This window comes from Spea bombifrons, chromosome 3 (assembly GCF_027358695.1).
Source record: "Spea bombifrons isolate aSpeBom1 chromosome 3, aSpeBom1.2.pri, whole genome shotgun sequence".
NCBI lineage: Eukaryota > Metazoa > Chordata > Amphibia > Anura > Pelobatidae > Spea > Spea bombifrons.
In genome coordinates, this window is record NC_071089.1 from 103,806,875 (window position 1) to 103,833,249 (window position 26,375).

Consider the following 26,375-nt stretch of genomic DNA (forward strand, 5'->3'; position numbering starts at 1 on the left):
TAAGGATAATGAGAAGTAGGTGGGGGGCAGTGAGAAGGGGCAGGGGGGCAGTGAGAAGTGGGGGCAGTGAGAAGGGGCAGAGGTGGTAGATAGTGAGAAGGGGCAGAGGTGGGAAAGGCAGTGAGAAGGGGCAGAGGTGGTAGATAGTGAGAAGGGGCAGAGGGGGGGAAGGCAGTGAGAAGGGGCAGAGGTGGTAGATAGTGATAAAGGGGGAGAGGGGATAGATAGTGAGAAAGGGGACAAGATTTTTTTCCTTTCTTTTTATGGAATGGGGGGCACCAGAGGAGTAGTCCGCACAGTGTGCCAGAACACCTAAGGCTGACTCTGACACTTATCGTATGCGTTAATACGATACGACGCGTGCATACGATGGCTGGAGTGACCCTTTAATCAAGTGTTTCTAAATCAATATAGCTCCTTCACCCAGTTGTATGCTCCATACTCACTATAATCCAACACACAATTAAATGTTGCCTTTACAAAACAAGCAGCTCTGCTTAAAGAGTTCAGACTGCGTAGTTTTTTTTAAATTTCCAAGATTAATACTCCAGTACAGATATCTGTGGATAATAAAAGATGATGGTGTTGTCCTCATAAAACCCCTGTTTCTTATTTTATATTGCCTGTAGACCTTTCCAGCATGGTTGGATTACTTGCCTGGTACATGGAAGCACAAAGAATGCTAACAATCCCTAGGCAAGGAACTTGCTTTAAATGGGTGGAATATGAGTAGAAGGGAGAACTGATTGCACCAAAGGTTTTTTTTATGAAGGGGAGTGCATTAGCCTACTATGAATGTACACATACAGCTTCTATAGGGGGCCCTGAAGATATGGTGCTCTGGACAAGGTGTCTCTTCATATTACTTACGCAGAGACTGGTCCTGTTCCACAGTTGATGTTATTTCAGGCACTGTTTCAGGACGGCTTAATTTTTGGATGTTCTTTTTACAATAATTAATTAACAATGTCAAAAGCAGAAATTCATGATTTATGTTATGCATTACTATATTCTCTGTAATTTGGAAAATCAAATATAATTTATTTTACTTGGCTAAGCTGAAGTTCTAACAGGTTCATGTTCCATTATACAGCAAGATCTGCTGGGCATTATATTAACATGATTGGACATTCTCCATCATTCCTAATGATATTGTTATTTAAATGGATACTCCTGTCATCAGATGCACTTTAATGCACATAATGGCTAAGAGGCCCCTCTACATTTTCATGGTGACTCCTTTGCAAATAAATGTAGGGACGAATCCCCCATATACATCCGCACATTTCCCCATACCCCAACTACTTACCGTGCAGGAGATATATTTGGCCAGTACTAGCTGTCCCGTTCTTCAAAAAGGTAGCAGGTTGAGATTTCCTAACATGTGGAATAGCCTCCCAGACTCCCATAACCTAAAATCCCTGAAAATCCCTATATTAATAACTGTATACCCTGTATGTAAAACCATTTCTGGTTTACCAGGACATACTTGAAAATGAAAGAAATCTCAATGTATTCTTCCTAGTAAAATACTTTCTTAGTAAATAAATAAAAATACTAAATGTGATGAACCTGTGTAATGTGAAGAACGCGTGAAGTCAGCAGAGGCTCCCTCAGTCAGCTGGAAGCTCTTGGGAACAAACACGGCAAATTGTCATCTTCCAACCTGTAGAACTGTACAACCCAGCCCAATCACGCTAATAAGTATTAGTATATACCGCCTAGGATACATTGTGGTAACATTTTCTCAAAAAAGGCATCAGTTGAAAATGGTTGGCGGGTGTATTAACTAATATCGCCACCTTGTGAGATTAATAGAGTAGTGGGTAGAATTCTGTACAGATCCTTATAAACACATATGAGACACAGAAAAATCAACATTCATAAGTTTTTACTTACTTAAACTCATACAGTACTTTAACATGCGTTCTTCTTTACAGGGACCATTAACTGTCCCTTTAAAGCCTGTGTTCCATCCCAATGTTATGTATGCCAACCTCCCCCCTTGGTAGATACACATTAACACTTTATAATTATAACCATCAATGATTATGATGTTTTGTAAATAAGATTGTAACATGACAAATGAGGACACAAATGGGTAACCAGAAGGAGCCTCCGCAACACCAATTACTGTGTTGCACCTTCTGGTGTAAATGGTCATAGATCAGATTAAAGGGGTAACTTTTAACATTGTGTTAACATGTCAGCCATAAGCAAAGGGAAGGTAAGGGTTAATCAAAGGCTGGGAAAGGAGCACAGAAGATAGACAGGGAATTGAGAGAAGAAAGGTGAGTGAAAGAAAAAAGTACATCTCTCCACATCTCCATGAACAAAGCATAGCTCCTCCATGGCCTGTAGGCCCTCCACCTTCTGGAAATATTGTGGGAAAGTGCAGTGTTGGCTTTTTCCCTATGGTGGAAAACTATCAGGCTGTTTTGTAAAATATTTGTAGTCATTTTGTTGTGTCTTTGCTAGTACTTAAGAATGCAGTGCCAGTCCACACAAACGCAGTATGCGTATGCACACACCCCGTATGATAAAAAAAAGACTTCAAACAAGACTAAAGGGTATTAGGCATTTATGATCTTGCAGTTGAGCACAAACTATTCAATCCTTGGGTATGTAGAAGTAAAGCGACACCTTGTGGTGAGTGATGTCAATTACAGTTCTTGCCAATGTGTCTTTACCTGTGAATCTTTTGGCGGCATTTCTTATTGCATGTGTCGGTTAGCATGCAGTAAAGTACTGTCATAGTGATAAATAGGTTGGTTCTACTATTCACTTTTTAAAACATCCCCTGATCACTATCTCTATCACCATACACTAAAATTAGAGGGCCAGAGGCTTAGATCTAATGCATAAAAGTACATCTTCACCAGAGACTTTATCTTAGGTCAAGCCTAGGGCCACCACCCCCTGGACTCACCTCCGTCATTGCTGTCCTTTCTGCAGAGCTCCAGGATTTGATGTCATCTCTCTAATAAGACAAACTTGGGTAACTAGGTGAGTAACACAGTATGCCGCCATCACATTGGTTTCAAATTGAAGAGCTCAGCCTATGGTCAGAAGTGGCATGTGGGAGTTTCTTGGTTGTGGGTCCCCATCTATATGCCTTACCACAGAGAGTGACAGGAAGGGGGAATAAATGATCATCCAACCACTGTGTCTGTGGTATCGCAGGCTTTATTATCTAGTATCATAGAACACACATTGAGGTACAGTATGGATGTGTCAGCTTGGATGAGACTGGGTAGTGCAGATTTGGTATGTTTTTTTATTACCGGGTCTGGTTGGACCCACACGGGTTGAATGTTGCCAGCCCACCCATTCCCAGAGCTGACAACCTTATTATTTACCCAACTGTAACATTTAACATTTAAATACCAAAAGGGATTTAAGATGGGACCAAGAACTGATTAAAGTCTGATTAAAGAATAAAACTTATTAGAGTAGCTACATCAGGAAAATGGACAAGATTCTCCAAATGGTGGCTTAGTTTGTGGCTGGTGGTTAAGCTGAGTCAAGGCTGGTGATTTGAGTGTATTACGATACAGGAGCAGAGTTAGCATACCTCGGAACTCTCTGGGTGAAGTGTTGCTTTCCCGGGTCTCCAGGTCCTTTAACTTTTTTTTCGTGGGAGGAGAGCAGTGATTAACCATATCTACTCCCTACCAAATCTGGTAGCTAACCCCGCCGTTCTCTGCCGCTAAACACCCTCCCCATGTTTAACCACCAAATAATTAATAGTTAGCCCCACCCCATCAGAAAACTACTCCCTCAGAAGAGGTAGACATAAAAGTAGACTGCCCTGTGAAGTTCACAGGTATGATAGTTTTAAGTCACAGTTGCAACACTACAATCTTCATATTCTAGTTAAGGCAGGTACCGCAGGTGCATGTGCCCAACCCAGCAGGGTCACATAAGTGTATGTTGTTGGTATATGTGTGTTAGTAGATGGCATTAAGCATGAGTGTGTGTTCCAATGTACAGTGTCAGGGGTGAGGCTAGAGTTAGTGGCCTATGAGTGAAGGGGAGAGAAAGAGTGTGTATGAAAGTGTACGTGTACAGTACTAAAGTGAGTGTGTGTTAGCACTGGCGTAACTACAGGGGCCCGTGGTTCTAGGGGGGGCGGTGCAACCCCCTCTTTCTTGTTCCTCGCACCAGTTCAAAATTGTTTAGAAAGGCCCACCAGGATACCTGAACATTTCCTGGTGGGCTGGCTGGCTGGTCTGTGGGCCGTCCGGCAGATCAACTTTCAAGACAACCGCTGAGTGTCTGCGAGCCTCTTCCGGCCCCTTTAATTTCATTAGGCGCCGGCGTGCACGCCCAATGACTGTGCCTCAGCTCTTCATCCCACCCCTTTTAAGACATGGGACGAAGAGCTGAGGCACAGTCATTGTGCGGCATGGTGCGCCCCTTTAATTTAATGAATGCCAGCCTCCACCCGCTGCCCCCACCAGACGCCAGGGAGTCAGAAGCAGTGGTAAGTCGGGGGGGTGTTATATGGGGGGCATAAGGCTTTTCTGGAGGCAGAGTGCCCCATGATATGCCTTTCAACCCCTTTATGCCACACTGCCTCCAGAAATGCCATTTAACCCCTATATGCCACTCTGCCTCTAGAAATGCATTTTAACACCCTATATGCCACTGTGAATCCAGAAATGCCTTATACCCCCCTATATGCCACTCTGTTCCATGATATGCCTTTTAACCACTCTGGCATATAATATAGGGTATAAGGCATTTCTGGAGGCACAGTGGCATATAGGGGGTTTAAGGCATTTCTGGAGGCAGAGTGGCATATAGGGGGTTAAAAGGCATATCTTGTGGCAGAGTGGAATATAGGGGATATAAGGCATTCCTGGGGGCAGATGTGGGGGGGCAGGTTGTCAAATAAAAGGAAATAAAAACAAAAAATTCTCAATCATAGACTTTATTAAATATGAAAAAATAGTTTACATGAATTAATAAAGAAATAAAAGTTTCTTACAAGAATATCGTGAAGACTGTTTTGTTCCACTGTATAAAATGGAACTTTTTCATCTAAAAATGTTTGCAGTAGCAAATGTTTTGATTCCAAAATCAAAGGGCAGTGTACACGTATATGTGTGTATGTGTGTGTAAGGGCAGTGTATATGTGTGTGTGTAAGGGCAGTGTACAAGTATATGTGTGTGTGTGTGTAAGGGCAGTGTCCATGTATATGTGTGTGTAAGGGCAGTGTACGTGTCTATATTTTTCATTAAGGGCAGTGTACATGTATATATATATGTGTGTAAGGGCAGTGTATAAGTGTGTGTAAGGGCAATGTACGTATATATGTGTGTGTAAGGGCAGTGTACGTGTATATGTGTGTGTGTAAGGGCAGTGTACGTGAATATGCATGTGTAAGGGCAGTGTACGTGTCTATATTTTTCATTAAGGGCAGTGTACGTGTATATATGTGTGTAAGGGCAGTGTACGTGTATATGTGTGTGTGTAAGGGCAGTGTACGTGTATATGTGTGTGTGTGTAAGGGCAGTGTATGTGTATATGTGTTTTTATGGGCAGGTGTGTGTAAGGGCAGCATATGTGTATATGTGTGTGTAAAGGCAGTGTATGTGTATATGTGTGTTTATGGGTAGGTGTGTGTAAAGGCAGTGTGTAGGGGTCCTGGGAGGGAGGCTAACATTAGCCTTTTTTAATGAAAAAAATCTCTGCTGCTGTGGACTACTCTTCCAAAGACGCTCAGCCAGCATAATGGTGGACACCTGGCTGAGAATCATAAGAATTTTAGTTCACAGCTAGCATCTGCAGCTTTACCGTTGCTGCACTTCCCATGACGCTCAGCCAGCATCATGGAAGTAGTATGTCTGGCTGAGCCTTATGGGAATTCAATTCAATGTGTTGGTTATTTTTAATATGCATGACTGTGCTGACAAAAATGAAGCGTGTTTTAAGTGGCGATGCAAGCGCGACATTTTGAAGTGCAATTGCTTGTATTGGTGAGTTCCGCGAGATAAAAAAAAAAGTTTCCCTCTTTCACATTTTGAAATGCTGGGAGGTATGGTGTATTGATGTGAGCATTGATGTTTACTTGTGTGTGTGAGCAAGGATGTGTACTTTTGTGTGTGTGTGAACATGAATGTGTACTTGTGTGTGTGTGTGAGTGAGCATGGATGTGTACTTGTATGTGTGAGCATGGATGTGTACTTGTGTGTGTATGTGTGAGCATGGATGTGTACTTGTGTGTGTGTGTGTGTGAGTGAGCATGGATGTGTACTTGTATGTGTGAGCATGGATGTGTACTTGTGTGTGTGAGCATAGATGTGTACTTGTGTGTGTATGTGTGGGCATGGATGTGTACTGTCCCCCAACACACAATCTAACCACGTCTTGTGCTTCTACCCCCGCCACTGAGCAATTCAAATGGGTGCCTAGATACAGAAAAGGGTCCTGTAGTATATCATACTCGGTACACACCTGGGTGCTGCAGCACTCCCTTGATTCAGCAGCCCAGGCAGCTGCCTGGGCCACCTGGTACTAAGAAGATACCTGAAACAGAACCCTGACTGCTGAGACAATATTTGTGCAATCTATGCTTACAGCCTATATTATCCACAAGAGGGCAGTGTTGTACAAGGGCTAAATAATACAAAGCAAATGGCATTAGATTACTAAAGAAGTGCGCCATCTCCTGTGCAACTTTGTGAAACTAAACTTACCTTAAGGTCCTAGCTATGGAGATGGTTCATACCACTGCAAGTTATACATACACAAAGTAAAATGAGAATTTATGACATCTTAGCACCAGCAGCACAGTGTTTATATCAAACCATGTCAACTTAGCTGGAAAAATATTGCCGTCCATAACACAAAACTACCCCTATATAAAAGAATAAGTAATAATAAGAAAAGGCTGGAAATAGAGATGTGTACCATCAGAGGTATAGATCTCCTGCTCACTCTCACTGGCCCACCATGAATTTGATGACATTGTGCATGGGAAAGTGTGTGCACAAGGCCAAGAACCAAGTAAGGTGTGAGGTCACACTGTCTATAACGCACCAAATAGACAAAGCTATGTACAGCTGCTTTTGCTATATAAATCCAAATGTGGCTATACACTGTATATTTTATTTTTAGACTCGAGTCTAATCCATACAGTCCAACCAAAAAAATACCTGTTTTCTTATATTTTGTAACTTTTGCATATGCATATATATATATATATATATATATAAATATTGCAATATTGCAACAGAATTGCAGCAGCTTGGAACTATGCTGCTATTTCACCAGACTGGGTGAGACTATTCTGATTTTCTTTATTACATCTGCACAGGAATCTGCTGTAACAAACAACATTAGGTGAGGAATGCAAAGGACAACGGCTGCCCAATCAACGTTAAAAAAATAATTGCACAACCCAAAGTATGCTATGTTCTGTCAAAGTATGGAACTGTGTACATATAAACTTTGAAAGTTACGTAATGCTTTAGCAATGATTTCCCATTAATGCATTCCTACATTATTTGCCTCCAGCTGTCTCCCATCCTTTAGAAGATCAGTTCCTTCTTGCTTCTATTCTGTGGTATTTTGGCAGTAGGATCACTTTGTAACATAACACTCCTTATTACCCCTGATGCTGCCACTCTATACCGAGAGTGAGTCTGCTCTGGAAAGTCAACTGTAGACTACCATTTCCATCTTGTTCCAGAATAGAAGAGCCGTCTGCAAGGAGTTGCCTATCCGTGGTCACCAGTTGCCTATCCGTGGTCACCAGTTGCCCAAATCGTTCCCCCTTACTACGGACAACAAACTATTTCCCTTTTTTACATCTCGCTCGCTCCAATTCTTCCATTAAATTTGCCAAACGCCTCTCCAAATGTCATTCCGTTATATAAGCTTTCAAAGTTTTTAAATCATTGCCGTGGAAACCCTGAAATATTTTTTCTCTGTAATCCCAAATATGAGCAGTGAGGGTGGGGGGGGAGGAGGCTGTAATGGGAGAGAGGAAATTCTAAGAAAATGAAATAAGGCAGGAAAAGAAGGCATTCAAGAGCCAGATGACTAGAAAATCAGTTCCAGCTTTGTTTCGGTATGCATTACCCAGTGATTTCACTTCACTGCTGTTAAAAAATATTTTAGCTGTTTGTGGTGCAAAAGGGGCTAATAAAAAAACAGTTATATTTTCAGTTAATTATATTACATATTCCGTATTTTAAAGAGAAGCAGCAGATTCTGCAGTGCTATTACAATAGAGGAGAGTGAATATAACTATAACATTAAGACTGACAATATATAAGAATGATAATAAACATTACAATCTTTAGATGTACTGGTCCTGAAGGAGAAGATCGCCCTACAATGATGAGCCTACAGACTATTAATGGAACCCCAGAACACTTTAGTTTGCTGAAGTCCTTCATAGTGACCAAGTTACTGATTGCTCTCAATGTGGAAGTATATGGAACATCTCAAGCGTAAAAGTAGCTTGAGGATCTCTCTCTATCTCCAGGACTCGCAGAAAACCTTGCTAAAGCACTATGAAGGAGCATAGGTGCTGAGTCCAGGAGAAGATGGCATCCTCTTCTCGGCTCCTATGGTGGCAATGTCAATGCCACACTATACAATTTAGTCTTTCTGAGTCTACATTAGTCCAACAAAACTTAACTTGATCTCATACCTGATAAGTTGGTGGCCTAGGTAACCGATGTAAACTCTGGCCTACCTACATTCAGGAAGCCATGGAGATTCACATTTTGATCAAGCCACTTTTAACATTTTGGTCCTTCCTGGGTTCATCTCTCACATTATCCTTTCATTCCAATAATTTAATTCTAATAATCCTTTAATTTGTCAAATAATTTTCTTATGTTACTTCACTTTACTCCTTATGGCACTAGTTTGGTAAACAACAGAAAGGCTCACCAAGCTGGACACTGACTAAGTCTGCGAAGGAACTGTCTCCAATAGCATTGCCGCAAAGAATCAGCTCAGTGTTGTGTTTCAGAGAACGTCACCCAAAATACCACGGCTGACATTGGCAGCCTCTGGGGAATTTATTGGGACAAAATGAGATAAACAATGTGTTGGTCAATGTTGAACTACATTACTGAATTACTAGAAAATATATTTGTTTCTTGGAACTTCTCCTTTAAAACTATTCTTGTGGCAGCTTAAATATTTTGTTAATTCTTCAAAAGAAGGACACTAATAGTCCTCCATTGCTCAGACAGGTAGAAGTAAACAGTGGAAATCTTTTTTCCCCTATCCTGCTGTATAATGAACCATTTATATTCATTAAGATGTTTTGTAGAGCAGGATACCTTGTCCTTACGATTTAGGAACCACAGGTTTGTGGGCCTTAAACAATAATGCAGGATCAAGACCTGGTACATTTCTTCTGCTTTTTAAAATAATTTAATAATTTAATATTCTGGCCCCACTTATCTATTGAATGAGTCCTGGGTCCCTGGATGCCCAGCCTGTGCAGCCCCTTCTGTACATGGTGTCCAGCGGTGGAACAAGGAGTTTTCCTTTTTTTTCCCTAGTAGTAAAGACACAGTGGCTACCAGGTCCCCAAACATCTTCTGGGGCTGCACTCCCCACGGGGGCATATGCAGCCCCTTTCTTCCCACCCTAGCTAAAACTAAGGTAGGGTCGCATCTTCTAGGGCTCCTTCCGCTGAGGGGACCCACTTAATTCTCCAATGATCCCTGTTGTCACATGTGCATCCCAGAGACTCCTATGAGGTCAAATGAGGTTAACAATTCGCCCTTCGTGGTCCACCACTAGACCACCAGTGACACTGGTCCCAGGGCAGCACTCCCACAAATAAATGTCAAAAGGGATCACTGCTGGATCCATTTATTTTTAAGTTATTCCGTATTTACCACATTTCCATCTCATTGAATTAAAAGTAAAAAAAAATGTAAATCCAGTAAAAAGATAATTTTGTAATATAGCCCACCCATGAAACGTCAAGGCTATGAAAGGAATTCAACTCCATCTTAACAGTATTCCAAACAGAAACAGAATTAGATTTACAAGGCATCTCAAACATTTTTGTGATTCTACCACCAAGGCAATAAAGATCTGGAATACAGTTTGAGTGAGGGTGTGTGATCAGTCAATATCGGATGTCTGCGGTTCTGGCAAAATGTAATTTATGATATGAAACCCAATAAATTATTTTTATTGCTTCATTTATATAGAGCCCTCCTATTCCACGGCAATGTACAATAATTTGGAGTTACAGAAAAAAACATGTTGAGGGCCCTGTGTACTAGAAGGAGACAGGGGTATATACAAGAAGTGCAAATGAGGTGGGCCTACTGTCCAAGTGTATCTCAGAATAAACAATAATGAAACTAATAATATTATTGGAGATAAGTAAAGACAGGTGAGACATGAGTTCTTTTTGCACCACATCTCCACATCTTTTGAGCCGTATTTTAAACCTCCTTGTTGTGAGGACCACTCTGGCTGTGTTGGTCTGCAGCTCATTGTTCACTAAGGTTCGCATCCTTTCAGGTACATCACAGACTGGCTGAAGCAAGACAGTAAGAGACTCTTCGGGACTAGGAGTTGCACTGGGACTATACAGGGGGCATGAAGGGAGAACCAAAAGCAATGTCCTAGGAATGATGGGATAGAAATCAGAAAACAGGCAAGGGTTTACAATAAACCAGAATCAAGTTAATTCTTTACTCCTACCAGGGAGGTACCACATTGAGTGGGTACAGAGAATTGCATCAGGATTTTTTTGTATTGGGCTAGTTGTTGATAATACACCTATTTATGTAGCTATATCGCCTTCAGATCCATTCGGTTGCATCACAAAAAATGGCCTCTGACAATGATGGAACCCATGCACGCTAGTGTGAATTCTTTTGCAACAAGGATGTTCATTGTTCAGCGAGCCAACCTGAGCCAGTAGGCTGTCTGGGCACGTGAGAAAACAGAACAGGTGCTCAAGCTTGTAGCCCTGGCACTTATATTTAGGTCCTAAGCCAGGTATGTTAGCATCTCTCTACTCATTATACTAATTCATCATAACGCTTAAGTAACACTATGGCAATTTTAACAAGGGCGACATAGCATTACATTTTGCAAGACAACAACACGTTTGATGCATACCTGCTTAAAAAGCTCTTATCGATACCTGATGATCCTACTTCAAAGTTAATGCACATAAAGGGGAAAGTGTATGTTTTTTCTGCACACTTTTACTAAAATCACATTCAAATAGGGCATGGTGATTTGTTGTACAGCTCTTGAAAATAGTATTAAAAAAAATAGAATTTTACTGTAAATTCCACGGTAATTACCAACACCCAAGTCATATGCAAATGTGCGTTGATGCTGCAACTTCACTAGAACACCTTTTACTACAAAAGGATTAATATGTTTTCAAACCTGCAATTTATAGATTGTAATTAGGATACTAGGGAGAGGTTGGATTCTCAAGCATGTTAAAAGTTCACGATGAAGTCAGACATATATATCAAGTGACATAATAAGTCATACTCCAAGAGATCTCTTATTACATAAGGTGTACAGGTGAAGCCTCCTCCCAATCTTCATAACTGCTTAGATTCCAGGTTACTCTCTGGAATATACGCCCAAGCCTGTTAAAAGTTCATTGCATGCAGTCTTCTCACACCTTCGGAATGCAGATACAATGAGCAACCATCTACAAAAATGGGGCAATAAAGGCCACTGCAAGATCTCCGTGCCTGTCTTCCTATACATGATTTTCCTTCCTATAGCAAAGGCCATAAAGGTTCTATGCAAGTTAATGGGGAACTGTCCCCATAACAGCTTTTAGCACAAGTAAATGGATTTGTTAAAACTATCCGTATCTTGTTGGGTGGTCCATTGTTATGATCATGAAATGTCAGTTTGTGAAAGGTACCTCTGGTTATCTTGAGGTAAAGCACTTTGTATCTCTCAGCACTTAGGCTGCTGTGAAAATCCTTGGCTTGCCATTTAAAGTTGATACAAGTTGATACTAAAATTACTTTAATTAAACTGTACTGGCTGCACTTGCCAAAACTGGCCTAGGGCTTCCAGAATTCTTGGATGTCATATTGTAAAAAGTTGATCTGGCAATCTGAACACATAGCCATCAATTATATTGAATCAGGAGGGACGATTCCAATTAGGAATACCCATCTTCCAGAAGAAAGTACAGAATAGTGTTGCTCTGTTACGTGGCAAATGTGCAAACACTATGAATGGCACTTGCCCCTCAAAATGCCATGCTGTCCAATGTCACCAAGACATTAGAATTAGACCAAAATCAGAACTATTCTTGATCAAGGGACAACTTTGAGGGATGAGCATATTTTTGTATGCATGATGACTGAGCCTGGTATTATTTGTATTTCCCTGTGCTTGTCTAGCAAAGTTTAATAGCTAATTATGCTAATCCAACATTTATAGATGGGTTAATATTGCTGCTTTGATATTGATGATTTGGAGAACCGTGAATTTTAACAATGTACCTGGACAGGATAATAAAGAGAGCCTTGCCCTAAGGAGAAATGCCTGGACCTCAAATCAGCACCGTTTACCTCCAGAGCTGGCCAGCTGAGATCCATACTTGGTGGCTGAATAATACAGAAAACCAGGTCGCTGTGTACAGTTGGGGAATTACATGGCAAGATGAGTGATTATTTTATTATTAATGGTAATGAGAAGTGCAGAACAAAAATCTCAAGAATGTTTGCTATTATTAATCACCACTAGAACTCAGTAATAGCTGTAATAGTTTAATAGCAGCTTAGAATTAAAAGCACGTTAGGTTAAGACATTTTCTACAGGTGGAAAATAGAGGCGTTTCCATGGAAATATTTATAAAAAGCACAGTTTATAATTTATTATGTAACGCTAAAGAGGCTAAAGTCTGCACAGGAGGAATAGAACACCTCCTCTGCATCTAAATATCTCCTATATCTAAGACTGCAAAACTGCAGTCATTGGGCACCAATATAGCATATGCAGGTATGGACAAGCCAGAGTAAACCCAGCTTTGGCCATGTCACGGTAACCCCCTGAGGCTGAAGACACATGGGGTAGGTTTGGGAGGGGGCACTGATGGATTCCTAGGGAGACTCCTTGCCTGTCTGCCCAGCCCTCTCTTATGTCTAAGTCACCCTGTGCTCATTGGGTGACTGCAAAACCCTGTCTGGTCTGCCCTAACCAGACTACCATGAACTAGCCGGCTATTGGATCTGCGTCGCTATGGACACCTGTTATCCCACCACAACTCTCTTTTGGGGTTACACTATGCTCGTGGTGGGCAACGCTTGGAGGTGGTTAAAGTGAGGAAGCTCATTTGGGAACCCTGGTTTTATTACCCATCTTTAGGACCGGGGTCTACCCTGCCACGGCTATGGAGCTCTCGCCTAGCTACCGTGGGGACTATTCCCGGGGCCTTTTCCGGAGCTCTCCATTGGTATGCATTTTTTTGTTGGGTGGACATTGCTGGTCATAGAACTGTATGGAGGCGCAAGGCTGTCTGGCAGTTGATGGGATTATACTCCCAATTCTATTATGTTGTCTGTATAAATATCTGTGTTGTTCCCAATAGAGTCAGTTCCTGTTTTTCCTCAATACGAGTCCTGTCTTCTTGTTGGGGTAAGTCTCTGTGCTGTCCTGGTTAGGACAGCAAAGCACTGTATTGCTATGTTACAGTGCGACCGAGGTTCCCGACAACTTGCTCCACCTGAAGATTGGTGTTCTGTATTACTGGTGCCTAAGGGCAGAAGGAAGCAGAAGGTCTGGCGGGTGTACCTAATCGAAGTATGGGTCATTCCCGTGACAGTCCAGCTTGTCAAGTGAGGAGTTGAAACCAGCTTGGCTTAAAGAAAGACCCCTTGAACACATCAGGAACGTGTACATTAGTGCTGGCCTATGCCATGCCAGTCTGGCTAACTAGGTTTCATTGGGCTAGGGGTGAAAACATTATTGTAATGTGAGTTATTTCAGAAAGGGAGTGCATGAAACATACCACCAGTAACTGCAGGCGACAGCTCCTGGTCCAGCACCTCTTAGTTTATGTAATGACAACAGGTTGTTCCTTAACTTTTTCTGTAAAACTGGTACCATGTGTTTATTGGTTCCATAATATTGCTCCGCGTAATCCACAAGTGAGCACTGAATTCGCTTTTGTGCATGCTTCCCACAGTCCAGATGTTGCTTCTCTATCCCGCTGTCCCCCCAAGCTCTACCTCTGTCCCACAATCAAATGGTTGCAATTTCATCCCAGACACTGGAGAATGTATACACCATGTGAATGTATACAGCATTAGGTGGCACTCAGCCGATTTGCCGGGGGAAGAAGTTGGGAGCTAAGCTTGTGGACCGATATGTTCTGAAACACAGATGTTTAGTTTCAAAAGAAGATACAGTAATGGACAGTGCAAAGAAACAACATACGAGTGCTGAAAACCTGCCTTAGAGAAGCCCAGGGAAGCCTTCAACATATAAACATGGCAGACCTCATATTGTCATCAACTTAATTTGGGAGGGGGAAGTTGGAGGCAACATTTGTGTTATGCCCCCGCCAGAGAAGAGAGAGTGATGCTTATTGTCAAGATGTTTTTTATGTTTGGTGAAAGGTAAGATAACAGGAAATTAATGGAAAATGCATGTGCTGTTTATTTATCATGACAGAGGGAAGCAATTTCCCTTAACATTATTTACTTCCTGAGCAGCTTTAGAGCGTTACACAACAGGAAGTGATGGGTGCATTGATAAATTACGCTCCCGGTCCCAGAAGACACATACTACATGCAGGCAATAACTTTGTATAAAGGGGGTCTCATCCTCACTGCTAACAGTGAGGATGAGATAACTCACCTACCATATCTCTAATGCACTGTTTATGCTGGAGCGCAGCATATCTGGGAACTCCTCGGGTTTTGCCCTGAGACTCTGAATGAAGCACCGCTTCTCCGGGTCTCCACCATACGCCCCACTTGCCACCCACTTCCCTTCCAGCCACACCAATTTCCCTCTGTGTGCGGCGTGTAGAACTGTCGGTATTTGCCGGTGTGCCAATTGGCCAGTCTAGGCCTGCTGATCACCAAAGAAGGCAATTCCTTCCTAGTTTTGTGGCCTAAACCATTACGTCTGTAGCTAGCAGCATACATTCATCGCCATAACAATGTACTCTCCTAGACAGGCTGAGTTATAAATGTCAGAAAGGAGCGGAGGCTTAGTAGCCACACAGAGTGTTTCTCACACAGACGCTCTGCAAGGAACAGAGACACTAGTGAAATTGTGTTTTTAAAAGTAACATAGCTTGAAAGTTCTTCTAATTCATTCTCAATAAGATGAGTAAGTTACAATGCTGCCTACTGACTGGGAACTGCTTACCTTGGGAAGTATGATATCGTTAATAAGTATGGAGGTCTTACCCAAAAAATATCTGCACCATTAAACATAAGGTGCTTTTTTAATCTTTTGTTGCAAAATTAAGTTGACTGTGCTTGTGACTAAGTGTGCGCTCCGTATCCCGCACAGAGCCGAAATTAGGTCAACTGCCAGTTAAGACATAGTTGAGATGCTCAGAAGATGAATTCCTGGCATTCCGCCTATTTATTTTTAGGCATCTGGAAAAACTTCTGCTTTAGTTTCCATGTGATTTGGGATTATTATTTACTTGAAGCAATCATACCGTTCGGGTTAGCAATGTTCTAGTGAGCACAACACGCACAGAGGACATGTTCAACATGCTGGAACACTGCACACACCACACTTCTATATGGATTTTTGGCTTTACTGTGACATTACCTGGTATTTCAGGTTGTGCATATTAATGGAAGCCTGTTAATCATTCTGGGGGCCCAGTCAGGAATGTTGATCAGGACCTCAAAGATTTTTCTGGTGTTTAATGGATCAGATTTGATACCCTTCTCTGTGCACGATAAGGGAGACCACAAATATAGCGCTACCCCCTATACTCTTACAGGCGCTTAGTAGCCAGCTTTACGGTTACCATTTGTTTAGCAGAACAAAGGGGGGGCATAAAAAAAACCCTGAAAACCTGCAGGCATGAAAATATTATGACATTTCCTTGGATCTTTACCACTTGAAGAATATAATCATCGTTTAACATTTGGTTAGTAAATCACCAATAAGTGCCATTTTTTGTGAGTGTTTTTTTCTGGCTGATTTTATTTGCAGCATAAGGTAATGCAATTTTTACACGCAAAATTAAAAATATCTGTCATGTAAATCTCTTTGGAGTGCCGGCAGCATATTGTGATTAGATTTTTCAAATAGAAAAGCATAGTTTCCATAAGTATCCCATGGCCAGGGCAGCACCGCCAGCTGCCCCTCTGTGCTTCCCTACTGCTGAGCACCAGCCTATGACATCATATGTCGGCGCGCCACCTTTTGAGGACGTGCATCGCCCGGGAGGAGTGAACTATGCTGGATCTGTGACAGTTATAATTCTATTGACTAAGCCAAATATCTTTCAAGGCACTTATTGTAAAAAAAAATACAAGAACAGGAATTATTGTTATTATTTATTGTTTTATAAAAACAGCATCATATTTCGTAGCGCAGTACAATGGGTTGACAGGACATAACAAGTAGTATATAACATAACAATTTGAGTTACAGAAACAACAGCTGAGGAGGGCCCTGCTCAAATGAGCTTACAATCTAGAGGGCAGTCACCCTATATTATTAGAAATAAAACATATTACCTCCATAAAAATAACTGGCAGACACAAAAGACATCATTCTCAGAAAAGTCTATCTTGTCCTATGAGAATTAGTGGCATATTCTGTCCCAATTAGGCAATCAGGCTCCCTTGGGCACCACTGCTCAATCTACCGGTTAAATGGGAAGTCACTCCTCTCCCCAACTGGCTCCTTACCACTATGGAAGACAGTGCCAGGTTGGCAGAGCATGGCATATGACTTATTATAGGAAAGATCAGGGCCGGCCGAAGACTTAACGCCTACTGGGACGAAGTTTAAAATGCCGCCCCCCCCGGCGGCGGCGGGGGCGGCATTTTAAACTTCGCAGACGCCATAATCTAGCCCCCCGACCCCCCCCCGGTACTTACCTTTAAACAGTCCTGCGGCGAGTCTCCCAGCTCTGCCACGGTGCCGGCTTGTAATGCTGAGCGCCGGAAATTGACGTCACTTCTGGCGCTCTGCATTACAAGCCGGCACCGGGACTGAACAGGGAGACTCGCTGCAGAGGAGAGAGAGAGAGGGGCGCCGAGCGGGTAAGCGAAAACCACTCGGTGCCCCTCTCTCTCTCTCTCTCTCTCTCTCCTCCGCTTCAAAAAAAAAAATAAAAAAAACAAAAGCGCTTGGGGCGGCAATTGCCCCAGTCTGCCCCATTATAGGGCCGGCCCTGGGAAAGATGGCAGTGTGTAGGGCGGATGATGGTGCTGCTTCTAGAACTGCACAGATGATTGTGGCACTGATTGTAATCTGTTTAATGGCTCCCTTAGTATCATAACAGACTAAATGGAAAATAATAGATTCATGAAAGCTTCAAGAAGCCGTAGGTATTTTTTCAGCTGCAACTGAAATTTTGAGAAAAGTGCCTTCTGGGTGACAGAGACCATTCACACACCATGGTGTAGCCAGCAGTTACTCTGCCTTGAGTTTATCGATCTCACCATCCACCAACAGAAGGTACATCTAGCATCTATGGCAGCAACAAAAAATATGGGTTTTTTATTGAATGGTTCTTTACAATAGGAAACAAATGGGATTCAGTCAATACTAGGTATTGCTACGAAACATGCTAAAATAATGTTTTACAAAAAAGCCCCTTCCCAGTATGTTATTTTCAAGAATATTCAATCATTACAACCTAAAATCTAAATTCACAAAATAATTCTTAGAGCAGTATATGTATATGCAATAAAAATAAGGAGAAGATAGAATTTTCTCATTGATGAATTATTATTTTTTTTAATAATAGCTTAATCTACTCTATTAAGTATACTATTTCTATGCACAAATATGTTTTCTAGATAGTTTACCTCTAATTCACACTTTGATAACCCCAATCAGGTGACCGATAAAAACATCAATATCGTAAGTTTTATTACCAGCTATGAGCGCACCTTTATGGACTTGATACTTGCCTTTCTGTATAATTTGAAGTTGAAACTATTTTGGCACTCTTGGGTAAATGTTAATCTTCAGACAATACCGTTATTCTGCATTTTAACATATTACATAATCAGGTGAGTCAAATTTTCCCTGAGAATGTAGGGCAGTCTCGCCGTACAATACTAGTCACGGTGAAATCACTTATTTAGAATGTTGCTGGGGTTAAAAGGTGCAGAGCAGGAACATCCCATGAAATAATGAGTCACGTCACCAATGTCTGCTGATCTCTCGGCAATCTGGTTGGAGTAAATCTAAAAATATTCAATAAAATACCGGTACTATGAATGTTTTCAGTGAACCAGGAAGTATATAGAATGCATGCATATGTAATCGAGAGCTTACAATGAAATGATTGTGTGATCGATTTAAAGGTGTAATGTAACCCCAAAATAATGCCCCAGTAAGTTACAACTAAAAACCAACCAATGGCCGTTAGCCCAGACCTCTGATGAAGCTCTGAGGAGCGAAACATGTCAGGGGGGCTATTTGTTTGAGTTTTTAATGAGCCCGTGTCACTGGTCATAATTCTATTATTCTTGTTGTTAGGACTGCAGCCATCAACAGTATATATGATTTGATACTATTAGTGTTATACGGCTGTGGGCATATACCCTCATGTCACAGTGACGTATAGCTTTTACGGTAGGACTGGTGACACTGGTTTTTTTAAACATCTTTTTTGGTTATACCTTTTAATAAACACGTTAATAAAAGTGATGTTTTAGGGTGGGGTAATAATAAGGGTATTTTTGATCCCGGGAACGGGATTGGTTGGTTTAAAGGTGTAATGTAACATGCCAGCAGGGTGCAGATATTCACTTTGCATACCCAAGGACAGGGCTGCGTAATCCAACGAGCCAAGTGCCCATGTATCTCAACATTCTACTGCTGAATCTTAACTTTTTTGTACTAATTTCTTTTGACCTCATTAAAACAGCTTGCTTTTAGAATATCCAGCGTCTACATAGCAGGTGGCTAAGCCAGTCCTATAATCAGAGCAATGGACACGCTATAAATATATATACGATTGGACCAAGAAGTGGTCTACATACCTGGTACCTGAGGCTACCACTATCTGTGTATAACTATAGCATGATTCATTATAAAACTGAAGAAACTTACAATTCTTGTGCTCAGACACATACTGGCATTTATGCATTCATGTGAGTATTATAAATTGATACAGATGTGCTTGCAGAAATGCAGAACGCCTGTAAGTATCCTACTAAAAAAAAGAGAAAGGCTTCCAAATATAGCCGAAATGAAAAGAATAAAATTTAAGGTTAAGCCAAGAAAACACAGCACTTTCTAAACCAGCTACCACATTCTGTCCACAAAAAAATGTAAAAAATCTTTCAACTCCAGCATTAAAAACCAAAACTTCATCAGCTTTCTGAACCAATGTATAGGTCCTCTGCCTATTGCAATTATTACTGGGCTTTTATCGCATTAACTTTGACAATATTTGCTTACTTTTTGGCAACATATACCTTTCTTTTAGTAATATCAGTTATTGTCTTGACTCCATTTCTAAAAGGATGATTTCCCGATTCCTAATACTAAACTTCTGAGCTTCACACCCTCCAACTCCAGCATTCCATTAACAATCTGCCTTGATGTTAAGAGTGTAAGCATCAACCATACCCAAAAAGTGTGCTGCCGTGACATTACTATTGGCTTCCAACTCATAATAACCCCTCACATTCGGTCTATCTCCAAACACAGCCTCCTTTATCTTCAAAACATTACTCACAACCACTCCTTCCTAATAGTCAATGCAACTAAAGCTTGTGCACTCACAGCTCCTCTCTTGACTACTGCAACACAGTCTTAGTTGTTCTCCTTCATACCTACCTGGCACCCTTATGGGTTCCATTACAGTACAGAACGCAGCTGCCAGACTTATCTAATTTACTTATGGCTCTACTAACACCTCTCCCATATGTCAATCGTTCACTGGCTGCTTGTGTGCTTCAGGGTTTTTTTGAAACTGACTCTTACCTACAAAGTTCTCCATATCAATGCTCCGAACTACACCTATCTCCGAGTCCACATCTGCTCAGTCCATCTGCTCATATGATGATCTTTGACTAGCATATGCTATAAGCTATACCTTCCATGCACAAACACAAGACGTTTCAAGGGCTGCCCCTATCCTTTGGAATATGTTAGCCTTGTTAATGTACTCTCCACTAGACTGCCTCACCTTTCTTAGTTTCATCGAAGTCTCTCACCTTACTTACTATTCCTATAATTTAGTTAAATGATATATACACTGGGATGCAGTTGTGTGACGGGTCCATTTCAAACATTTGCATTTTCTTTTGTTACCCTTATCTCCTTTTAGATTGTAAGCTCATCTGAACAGGGCCCACCACACTGCTTTTTTTTGTCCTATTTGCCCATTATATAGTACTGCAGAATATAATAGTGATATAGAAGTAAATTAATAATGATATTACTGACAAACAGTTTAAGCGGACTCTGGACACGCAGTTAAGTCTTCTGCTTCACAATAACTTAACAAACAGACTATATAATTACTTAAACTTAATAAATGTAGGGTTTTTCTTATATTAAAGGGACTTGCACCATGTTATCATTGATTAGGGTCATCAACCGTGTTAGCGTTGCTGTATTGGACTAATGTTGTAGGTGCAACCACTGAGCGTAGGCAGTCAAGCTAGGCCACCAGTCCTACCATGCTGTAAATATGATTAAAAAAACTAAGCATGGATGACAACCAGTTCCCTGTCTTTTCATCTCTGCAGCAGGATGAGTAATATTTGATCTGTTGAGTACCCACCACATTGAAGGTTCAGGAGACAAACCCTATTCCCAGGCACCTCCCTTACAAAAAAATTACTGCAGTTTTTCTGAAGTAATGCTGCTATTTTTTGGACATGAAAAAACTGCAATACTGCACTTTTACTGCAGTATTACTGCACATTTACTGCAGTTTTACTGCATTTGTACTTCACTGTACTGCAGTTTTACTGCAGTTATTTTTGTACGGAAACACAAATGCAATAAAGCTACAGTACATTGAAGTACAATGCAGTATAATTGCAGTAAAAAAAAGGGCAGTAAATGTGCAGTAATAATGCAGTACAGTGAAGTACAAATGCAGTAAAAGTGCAGTATTGCAGTTTTTTCATGTCCAAAAAACTTCAGTATAACTTCAGAAAAACTGCAGTAGTTTTTTTGTAAGGGCTGTAAGCTCAGCAGAGAATGTTGGAACTTCGAGTATTCATCCTAGGAGAGAAGATACCAAAGGCAAGAGCAGCACCATCTCCCCTGCCAAAAAGGTAGGTTTTTCACCCAAGGCCTGAACCTACCTTGATATGTCTTGTACAATCACACCTCCATATAATGGATTGAATTGGAAAATATGTCAGAATTAACGCATGCTTAAATCAATAAGAGCGCAGTGTAGTTGCAGCTCAGCACACACTATGATATTTCACATGGCCACAAAGGAACATTTTTGTTTTAAGGGAAGTGGTTAAAGGCATTGCTAGGGGTATGACATTGCTAAGACTTAATAATAAGGTATGTAAAAGCTGTATAGCATACCGTATTGGCTCGAATATAGGCCGCACTTTTTTCCCCCACTTTAAGTCTTTAAAGTGGGGGTGCGGCCTATATTCGGGGTCTAGCGCCCGACGCCCGGGACATGCAGTCCCGGGCGCCGGGCAGGCAGCGGGGTTAGGATACAGATCCCCCGCAGCGGTGCAGGGGACCTGCATCCTACTCCCCGAACCGCTCAGACAGCCTCCCCTGCTAGCACTTCCCACGGGGGGGGGGCCGGCACGGGAGGTTGTCTAAGCGCATCGTGCGGACCGGGGAAATATACGCAATACGCGTATACAACTTCCGGTGCCGGCACATCCGGCACCGGAAGTTGTATTGCGTAGATGTCCCCCGCGGGCCCCGCAAGACACCCGGGAGTCTGCTCCGGTAAGTCGGGGGGGGACAGTGGTAGCGTATCTCGGGGAGGAAGGACAGTGGTAGCGTATCTCGGGGAGGGAGGACAGTGGTAGCATATCTCGGGGCGGGGGCAGAGTGGCAGCATGTTTTTTGGTGCTTTTTTAAAGAAAAAAACTTTTTCTTTAAAAAAGCACCAAACTTTTAGGGTGCGGCCTATATACGGGGGCGGCCTATATCCGAGCCAATACGGTATTTTATTCAATATAATGTATAAACATGCTCTGTTGTTTGTGTACACAATATCATAACGTTTAATGTTGTAAAATACGGTGATACTCATACCTGCCAAATGTCCTGAGCTCCTACAAAAGAGGAGGAAAGAGGGAGAGAGAGATTTGAGAAGAGGGACACCGAGTGACAGAAGTATGAAGACTGCGTCACACTGAGTACCAACAGGCTTCCCATTTGCACTCAGTGCGATCACCATCACCGAGGTTGCAATCACCAATACTGGAAACATTTAGCGCTCGAATGCAAGCAGAAACATTCTCCCCTTAGTGCATGAGAATCCAGAATGTGTGTAGGAGCATTAACACTTATTATCATAGCGGTAGAATAACAGATAAGAGTAAGGTTACTTGATATTGCTTCTCCTGGTCAGTAAATTTCAAGGTCAGAGAGGTTATGGGAAAGAACAGAGAAGATTCTACCAGAGAAACTACAGGGAATATTTGGCCTTTCTTGAATTCTAGGAAGAAGGAAGAAAAAAAAGAGCCACAACTATTTGAAGTATGTCAGGGGAAGAGGGAACTGTTTACTGTTTATATGCAAAGAATCCTGAGCTGGCAAGAGAAGAGGAAGAAGGAATGATCTGATTGTGACACCAGAGAGGAACATTCAGAAACATGTTTTTCTCAGAGCATACAGTATAAACTGTATATATACTCATGAACAGACACTAATACCCATAAACCGTATGGTGTATAATCCCCCCCCCCCCACACACACACACACAAAGGTCAATGAGTAACATGAAATGTGTACCTAGGGGTCTTATCCTGAAGGTCATATAGATTTGTATTTAACATACAATGTTTAGCCAGTTGGTCTTATTTTGAAGGACATATACAGCACCATAGATAATCAGTCCATAGATAATGTCATTTTAGGGATGACATCACAGCTTCAGTATCGCATCGTTGGATGTGTGCTGCTTCCCTGCGCTACTCTGCTTAGCACTGCATTGCGCAGTTCCTGCCTAAGTTAATGTAGACCCATGCAGCTTCACCGCAAACTTTTAGTTACCCAAAAAACAATAGAGCGATAGTGTTTGTTGAAATTGATTACAGCAGTTTAACCCCCATGGGGAAGAGATGCAAAGAGAAAAGCGTCAGATGCTTGTTAGCAGCACCACTGAGGACACAGTTTGTGTTCTTTTTCATTTCGTTCAAAATAGCAAATATAAGGGGGTATATTGTTTTCAATGGAAATGCATGAAGTAAACACTTAATGGCACAGTGTATTACATACAGTCATACATGAGTGGAGTACAGATCGCTATCTTAACTTGTTCACTGGAGAAAAAATAGACAAGGCTAAACATGGGTCATGTGATTATTCATAATAATAAATAAATACTTTATCAGTAAGAAGAATCTATATTTAGAGAGGTTACTTAAAATGCAGACGAGTAATAAACAGTAACTACTAAGTCTAAACACTACTGCTCAGAAGGTCTTGTAACTGGTGAGTAAGGAGCAGGTACAGAGAGAGAGGACAGGATTGCTACTCCCAGCTCAGGGTTACCAGGTCGGCCATTTAAAAGCTGAATATATATATATTAGATGCTTAGTCTCTTATAAGTGCAGCCCAGCAGAATGTAAAATACAAGAATGTACCACAAGCCCAGTAAACACAAGGCATTTCCCCAGCTTTGTACATTGTAGCCCACCAGAACAGACTGCGTATCAAACCTTTACTGCAATGTAAGCAAGGGTCCAGTCATGGAGGTAATGGTGTCTAAAGCATGCTTCACCTCCCTTGTGGCACGATGTGGAATTGCAAGTTACAATTTCCGCTACTCAGGGAACCAATAATATTAATGCATTGCAAACTAGCGGCCATTTGTTCTCCAGTCGTGGTACCTTTTAATTGTTAACTGGATAGATTCTCTCTAATCTTTCCAATAGGACTTAATAAAATTGACAGCGTTCGGCTGAGAGATACCCAAACTGTCAGACAACTGTGAGCATATTACCTCTGATAAATATTTCATTTATCTGCAAGAGTTCTGCACTCCCTGTATCGCCTCCCTGTACTATTATAGCTGAATAGCTTTTACCAACACGGAATTTACACTTGGACTTGCATTCATCCTCCCCTGAGCCTACCCTGATATATGGGTCTGGGGATATCTTTAGGATAAGGACACAGAGGCAAATAAATCTAGCACCATATCTGTTTGAGGCATGAGGATTCAGGAGGAATTTCAGGCTGATAGACAGAACTCCAGAGAATGCTGGAGCCAGACTACTAGTCTGGGCAGGAGGAACATAGATTAACCCCTTCTTTGCCAGACCAACCATGGATGCATATTTTTTTTTTTTTAAACAAAACACGTAAGCACTCCTGGTATCCAAGGGGTTAAACTACCCTCTACTACACCCAATAGAAGGGTTAACGCCTTCCTACAAAAAAAATATTTCGGTTAAACCCATCACATGTGCCGTTCATAGTTATTAAAGTGGCAAAAACTATTAAGTGTATCACAGAATACAATGCATGGTCAGTTAGAAATGCCAGCCATGCCAAAAGCAGGCCCAGTTCTGAAGATGCTTATCAAAGCTGAGAAGTATTTAAAGAGGGACGTTCAGTGTCTCTAGACAATGTGAAGAAGCAAATGGGGGAGGAGAAGAATTATTCATGGAATTCAGTGCTTAATGAATCACTTTGTTGGGAATCACATGGCCCACAATAACTCAATGTGAGACGGTTTCTCTCCTCTTCCTTTCTCACACCTCCCTCCATTTACTCTCCTTTTCTTAGAATTCTTAGAATTTCTGCTTTTTTCCCCTTTTCAATATTTCATTTCGCTCAATCAATCCCTCACTATTCTTTACATTTACCTGCTCATTGTATATGTAAAGATGTATTTATCTCAGCTGTAGTGCTATACAAGCTATACATGCACAATAATGAGTACAACAATATATTCATGTTCACTCAATTAAGAGGCTAAATTATACCAAAAACAATAAGAATGTGGCTAAAATCGAACGTTTATTATGATTACATAAAATCTGAGTTAAACACTGCCAAACTTCCAAAATCCTGTGGCTTCACAATCTATTACTAACAAATTCTTTCCTGTAGTGTAACGCAGAGCTGAACGTTAACTAAAGCAATGCTCCCTAAGAGTGATACTAGTTGCTCTGAGTGTGGCCCCTATTAGATCCTAGTTCCTATCAGGAGCTTTAAATGCTCCTCCAAACCAATAATAAAATGAATCTCTAGCAGCATTGAGTCTGTGCAGATAACAGTAGCCACGTTCAGGCTATATTATGACCGCCATGTTGCTTGGCCGTTCTTCAGTAGGTTGGCTTAGCTTCTGGGATGCTCGATGATGTCCTATTCACATTGAAGTTGGAAACAGTCTGATCAGCACTCATAAGAACATCTATTTTACAGAAAGAAACAGTGATGTCCTTCATTTGCAATCCATGCCAAGTTGTCCTTTAAAGGTAGAGGGTTTCCAAGTCAGAGTGACCCTGCAGAAACCGTGTCCTCCATGAGCATCGGTGAGACTATGGTCCAGAGTAGCTAGGTTGTCTACAGTGCTCTCCTTTATAAAACCATTAATCAGACAAAACCAGATGCAAAGTTGTGATGTTCTTCGCTATAGTTTCCCACTTTGATGATGAAATGATACTGCTGAGGTCCAGAGAACTTTTATTATTTTTCTATGTAGGTTAAATAAAAGGTATCAAGCGTGACTAAAGACTCAATTTTCCCTTGGGCTAATTCGGCAATATCAGCTTTACGTATATACTGTCTTACACATCCTAACCTTTTATATTATGCAATAATGTCAACTTGTTTGTCATTATAAATACTAATATCAGCTTCTGCTAGCTCCTTCTTCCTATCTTGTGACCTTCTACTTTAATCATTACCTTCTGGTGGAATTCGCATGAACAACAGGCAGAGTTTGCTTTGTGATTAAGACCATAAAAAAACTGCTTGTTCCCAACTATTGCACTGATAAGACTGTAATGAAAGAGAATTACCCTGAAGGTAA